The sequence below is a fragment of the Lygodium microphyllum genome, chromosome 24, assembly GCF_053477565.2.
Source record: "Lygodium microphyllum isolate KBCC chromosome 24, Lygodium_microphyllum_v1.1.10, whole genome shotgun sequence".
Lineage (NCBI taxonomy): Eukaryota > Viridiplantae > Streptophyta > Polypodiopsida > Schizaeales > Lygodiaceae > Lygodium > Lygodium microphyllum.
In genome coordinates, this window is record NC_141158.1 from 99839431 (window position 1) to 99846463 (window position 7033).

Consider the following 7033-nt stretch of genomic DNA (forward strand, 5'->3'; position numbering starts at 1 on the left):
TTCCCTGCAATTTCCGCATTTTCGCAATGGATCAAAAAATCCAACCAAATGCCAAACATTGTAGATACATTCCTTCTATATAACACTAGTAGAAGGAATATTGCGGTGTCCCGAGAGTGCTTGACTAAGCTCTAACTTTGTAATTGCAATCTGGTGCATAAATTTGTGTATTGCAGGTTGCAAACCAAACACCCTAATGATCACAAAATATATATGCTCACATGGCATGCACGACTCTTTTTTCAAATCCTTCAAAGCAAACTTTGGACAAGAGCACCTTGGAAACTTGCATACATTAACTGCAAAGGAGATTCCAGATTTCTTTGAATTAGTTGTGGAAATCCAAAAAATGTGTGTCTCTACTTGTCTCACACACTACCTCTCCTTCCATTATAAGTGCTCTATTAATGCAATCTTGGCTTGCCTTGCTTATCTTCTCCTTCCATCTTACAATGTGGCCATCACCTTTGCTCATTGGGCGAACATTGCATGGTGTTGTCTAAATAGTGGAAACATTGTGTTTTACACCCTCCAAAATAAAACTGCATTAATGAGTTTGATTATCTCTTTTGCAGACAAACATGTGCCTCTAGCAACCTTCCAAAGAAGTGGAGGTGGCCCACAAGACTTCTGAATTTGCTCATCCACTCTAGTTGAATGAATTACACTTGATGGACAAAAGTAGAACATCTGCCAACTCTCCTTATCCTTATATTGTTGATGTCCTTTGAAGCAAGGTGCACGAATACCCTTCAGTGGCCCTTTCTTCTTGTCAAGAACAAAAGCTCCACAGCATTTGGCTCTCCCTTCCAAAATACCCAGCATGTAGATTGACATTTGGGTGGTGTTCTCCAGATAGCCCATTCTTTCACATCAACATCACACTCTTTTGGGGTCCTATGAATGCATGAAGCACCCCCTTTTGGTCTTGGAACATGAATAGTAACATTCTCATATTCTGGCGGATGACTATCTGTATCAAGTATAACTTTTGCATCCATATTTCTTCTCTTACGCATCACATTTGGAGCCACAATATCTTGTTCCTCCAACACTATTGATGTAAGGTCCACAAGATTTTTTTTTTGCTTGAACCCCTTCGTCTCTGGACATAAATATTTTCTTAATTTGATTTGAACTCGGTCCAGACCCCTCATGTCTTCTTGTCAAGTAGGCCTTATAATGGGCACTTTGCAAGACTTACATGGCAAGGTCTGCAAACTGAAATAGAGAACAAAAATTGTTGAGCGTATCCCAAAGCTGCTCGTATGGATGCATGCTTAGACTCTGAGAGATTAATCGTAGGCACAAAGGGACCTCCACCCTCTTGTGTCAATACCCATTTTGCGTAGTGAAATCCCCGCACCTCCCACCAAGATAACCATGTCTCTAATGAATGTAGCTCTGTCTCATGCGCATGTCCCAAACTCCAAAATGTAACAAGTTTGTCCTTTGCTGATGCGACTGACACTTCATTTGGTGCATCTTTCCATTGTCGACACAAATCCTTATGCTCTTCTTGAAATTGTGGTTTGATACAAACTTGTGTATGTTCCAGCATACTCTTTTCCCAATGAAAAGAACATGAGCATTCCTTGATCATCATCACATTCCTTTTACATTTATTGAAAACAGTACGCACTGCAAGCCAATTTGCTTGTGCCTCATCAGCCATGAAACTTGCAAAATCTGCACTCTTAAATCCACATTGTTGCAACCTTTCATTCATCAAAGTCCAAAATAAAAACTATGCATTTGTATTCTCCACCTTGAACTCACCTACTGCAATTGTAAGCAATCCTCTGACAAAAGGGTGATAAACATTTGCGCTCATTGTGGTCCAGCCACTTGTCTTGTGCACATGATCAAAGTGGACAAATTGTTTCTCTAATGGTCCACCTGACCTCATTTGATTAACCAATTTGATCCCACTTCCAGGACCCATAGAGGACATCTTAAATACACGAGGCTCCACATTGCTTGCCAACTGGTTTGGAAATAAGAGGCTATGAAAGAAAGGGTATCGCCTATTTTTTTTCTCCTTAAGATGCAGTAATGCTTCGAGTCCAAGAACCGATCCCTTCACATTTTGACATGCAATATCCATGGATCTCTGAATCCTAATTAAATACCAAAAGTCAAGCATTGCAACATGTGAGTTTCAAAAAAATGTAAACAAAGTTTAGACCTAACCTTTTTCTTTGTACAAGAGGTGTAACTCTTTCCAGAAGCTGCTCGACCCCCAAATCTCCCATATCAGGAGTGATATCAGTGTCATCAAAGAGAATGTCCATAATTATATCTTGAGCTACACATGTCTCAACCTTTTTACACTTTGCATAAAGGTCATGGGAAGCTCTATCTTGCACCAAAGTATGCACAAAAGTCTCATTTGTTTTTGACAGCCCAACTACCACACTGGATGTCTCTGACTACCTTGATGTATGACACATCTTGTTGTAGTAGTTCTATCTGTAGGGTAGCAATAATAAATAGAAGACTCACACACATCCAAGCATTTCGGTAAAGTAGAGCAATGTCAACAAACTAAAGTGCTAGTTTCAGAACTTAAAAACCCAATTCTAGGCACATGTTTAAGTTTTCCCTTCCATTGAGATTGATTGCTTCCCTTCGTCCGCTCATAATATGGGCACTCCACATTACAACATCTTAGATGCCCCCCACAATAACTATGCCTAAAAACACCATCAAAACATTCCTTTGTACATGTGTTATACTCCACCCACACATGACCATCATATCTTTGCTCCATCCTAGCCATTGGCTTACCTTGTGGCACAATAGGGAGCTCAAAAACAATATCCCCATCGTATTGTGATGGAAGTTCATAAACTTTCCTAACTTCAGATGCATTCATTAAAGCATCGAGAAGAGTGTCGTTAACATGCAATAGTCTAATCAAAGACAATATACTGAGAACTTTATTTTCTATGGGTGTCCCTAAACTAGATAGACAGGGTTCAAGGATTGATGGAGTTCCCAAACAGGAAAAAGAGGGATTTTTTACTGATGATAATATATGCCCACCATCATCTCTACCATGCACAACATCCTTGAAATGTAGAGATAAAGTAGACACAGTGCATTCCCTTGGCATTGTTGTAGTAAGTTTAAATGCATAAACACCATCAGCTAGCTTTATCCTAGTCACTACACTGCTTTGATTCTCCATTGATAAGTTATTATTACCTAAGGAGAAGTACTCTTGAAGCTCTCTCTATGTCAAAATTACATCTTCTGAATCAAAATGGACGGATAAAATTTTCAAAGAGACAAAGCAATGAATATCAATGACGTGCACCATTCTTCTTGCGAGATGCAGCTATTGACAAATGTCTAAAAATATATCAAGCAGGCCAAAATCATTCTCCCTTTTTGAGATATGAGTATTGATATTTTCCAAATATGATTGCATTTAAAATCGAATATTTGCACCACTAGTTTATGCATTTAATGACTATATTCACCACTAATATACCAATATCTATCCATAGCTCTCACTCTAACTCTATATATATCCTTTTCAAATAGTTGATTAATGAGTACGATGCATTTATTGAATATATTTGCCACTAACTAAAAGCATTCTTCCACCTGACATGATGCTTTCGAGGAGATCACTATTTGTGATGGTGGCCAATCATAGGGTGGTCACTCGGCAAAACTGTCAGAGAATGAGAACCGGCTTGCAATACTAAAACAAATATGATTATATATTCATCAGACGCCATCGGGTTTCTGAAGACGACCCTTTCCATTGCCCACAATTAGCATTGCCATCGGCGAAGTTTGAGCATTTGTGAAAATCTTGATTGAGTGAAAGGAGGTAGAATCTGTGTGACCTCAAAACTTTTGAGGGTGCCTTTCATATCACTTTCTTCCCCCGTTGGCTAGAGAGGATTTGGCCCAGCTTGTTTACCAAGTAGATATATATTTGGGCTCTTTCTTGTTATGAGAGGATTAGAAAGTATGGTATGCAATGATTTCCCCAAAATTTTGTAGGTTGAGTTTCAAAAGGAAGTAAGGACCAAAGTAGTTGAAATGACAAAAGGTCTAAGTGCGGAGGAGAGGGCTTTAAAAGAAAAGGAGATCTCCTCTGAGTTGCAACGAAAGTACATTGATCGTATGCAAAATGTATTGCAATGTTTGATTTTTTTAGCATTATTATTGTTGTGTTTGTCTCCTACTAATATGAAATGGTTTTGGTATATTTATTAGGTTTTGAATATTATCAATCCATCCCTTGGCAAGGAATGGAGAGAAACTTTGTTTTCTCTTCAATTTGATGGAGTGGACACCATTGTGGGTATTGAAAAGTTGAATTTGATAGCAATCTCATCTGTCAGTGCAGAGAAAAAGATAACTAGGTTGAGATTGCTTGAGAGTTCAAGATCTATTTGCAATACCCATGGTATGCCATCAACAAACACAGAGTTCAAAGCGTAAGAGTTTTTCACTTTTCTTTCTTTATCTCTATGCTTCATAGAAAAAATTTGTCTTTGCTTTGCATGTTTTTTTGCCTTTCATTATTTCTATCATTGTAGGTGGTTGTCTAAGGAACTGTTGCTAGGCATGGTAGAAAAGAATGCACTTCGTTCTTTGGAGCAAGACATAAGAATATCAACTACCATAGAGCATCCATACGATATGAGGGCAGAAAACATATTTTTGGCAACATTAAGAAAATTGGTGCTAAAGAAAAGTCCAAAAAAAAGAGGATCAACCTATTCAGTCCCATCTTGATGCAGCCGCTTGTTGTCGATTGCTCTATCGGTTGGTTTTCTATTTTAATTCCTTTTGTTTGACATTGTAGTGTGTAGTTTGTGGGGACCCATATAAATTATCTTTGAATATTCCATGTATTTTTTACACTTGAGAGACCTCAAGCTGCTTGCTGATTTGCCCAAGGCTTGTAAAACATGGGTGGATATCATTAACAAAGATTTGACTATGTATGGGGAGAATATGATTGGTCTCTCACCATTTGAGATTGAGACATGCCCTTGGTGGATTGACATGCCCTCGCCCCATGTATTGCCAAGTGAGAAAGCTAAGTTTGAGGAATGTCAAAAATCAAAGGGAAAGGGTGCAAGTGGTGGCTGTTTGAGTCAAGGTAAAGTGGCTTCCACAACTGTCTCCTCTCTTTCCTTAATCTTTAATTTTCTAACAAAGAAGTGGTTCTGAAGGTGATCAAATAAGGGGCAAGGAAGCGCAAAAGGGTGAGCATGCTCAAAGAGGCAAGCAAGCTCAAATTAGTAAGACATAGAGTACATGTGACTTTTACTTATTTCACTTTGCATATTCATGTCTCATGCAACTTAGAGAAGGCTAGCTCTCTATGTTGGATACTTTATATAGCTTCCTTGTAAAATAAAGATTTATGTTTTGTTTTAGATCGTGAAATTTTTGTTGATGACAATTCACCACCACTCAATGTTGGTATGCATGGTAGCTTTCATAGTGGTATGCTTCTTTTTATGGATATGTGCAAGTCGATTGTTTGGTATGTTATGCTTGTTGTTCATTCATTATACTTGCCGTGATTGTTTTGTATGTTATGCTTTTTTTGTATTTAGGTCTATCCTCACGTCCTAGAACCATCCCAAAAAGAATATGTGCCACTCTTGTCCATACAAGGAGGGGCTTCTTTGGATTGCTCTATCTTTTCATTTGGATGTGGAGATTATATTTGTATGGGTAAGGATTTTGCATCCTCTATTAGAAATGAGGATTATGCAAAGATCCATACATTTTTTTTATGAAATCAATAAATTGGGGGTGGAGTATAAGAAAAAGAAAGACGGTGGCATGGGCTGATGACTTTGTGCTCTTGGATCTTCCCATGGACGAGACGGTGTTCCATTGCCAAACAAGGTGTCACAGGATCATATTCGGCATGGACTTGGAGTGGCAGCAACTTGTTTGGCAGACTTAAGATGGGTTGTTTGTCTTACCTCCATTTCAGGTGATTCTTTGAGTCAGAAATATGTAAATAAGATTGTTAGGTACTTGTGAATAGGATTGTTAGGTAATTGTCAATGTTTAACATGTATTTCTCTTGGTCAGGGGACTCTCCCTCGTGGGTGGAGAAATATGCCCCGCGGTGTGAGTTGGAGATTGTGCATAGATTCATAGTTGATGACTTAGACTTCATGGATGAGGTTATGATTGAGGGTATTGACGTAGAGGTATTTGACATGGTTATTGTACACTTAGTTTTCTTGGTGCTTTGTTGTTCTTGATTAGTTTGTGACATGTCTCTATTTTTTGTCATTATTGTGCGACATATGGATGCCTTCTACTTTTACACATTGAGGCTACATGGCCTCTTTAAGTCTTCAGGAGAGTGCCACATTACGGCATGATCATGGTGTGTAGTTCTTGCGGTATGTCATTCGTCACTAATTCCTAGATACTGCGAGGGTATTGGAGGTTGGCGAGGAGGCACATTTGAGATTAGGTGTGCAACAGAGTGTCAGATTTGTGCGATGCTTTCTAGAGGCTCTTTGTCCTCCCCGAGGATTGGCTTTGGAGATGGGTAGTGGTACAGCCCCTTTGATGCATGCATGCATCGCATTTGGCCACCCCTGTTATTCTTTTGATAGTGACCTTGACATTGTTGGTCGCATTCTACAACCTTTGGTAGAGGGATCTTCTACAGGTACTAGAGATCAGTCAAGCTCAAACAAGGAGATTTCAGAGAGTGAGCCAGTGGATGATGCATATGGCTGCCCTTTTGATTAGTATGGTTACTACTATTGACTTGTGTTTTGTCATGGTTTGTCAAGGTTACTACTATTGACTTATTTAGGACATTATATGCACTCTAGGATGATATGCTTTTGTGTGTGAGTTTTTGCCATGTGCTTTGAAATGTTAATGAAATGCGGTTTATAAAATTCTTATTGTAGTGTACTACCATGTTATTTGGAGGAAGTTGCAAGGGAGATGAGCAAGGATGCCTCCTATGATACAATCAAGACAAAAACCAACAAAGGGAGAAGAGTAGGAT

General features: G+C 38.9%; 1 pseudogene; it reads left to right on the forward strand.

The window, feature by feature from the left end:
• Positions 1–4971: 4971 nt before the first annotated feature.
• Positions 4972–6399, forward strand: LOC148015443 (uncharacterized; annotated as a pseudogene).
• The last annotated feature ends 634 nt before the right edge of the window (positions 6400–7033 follow it).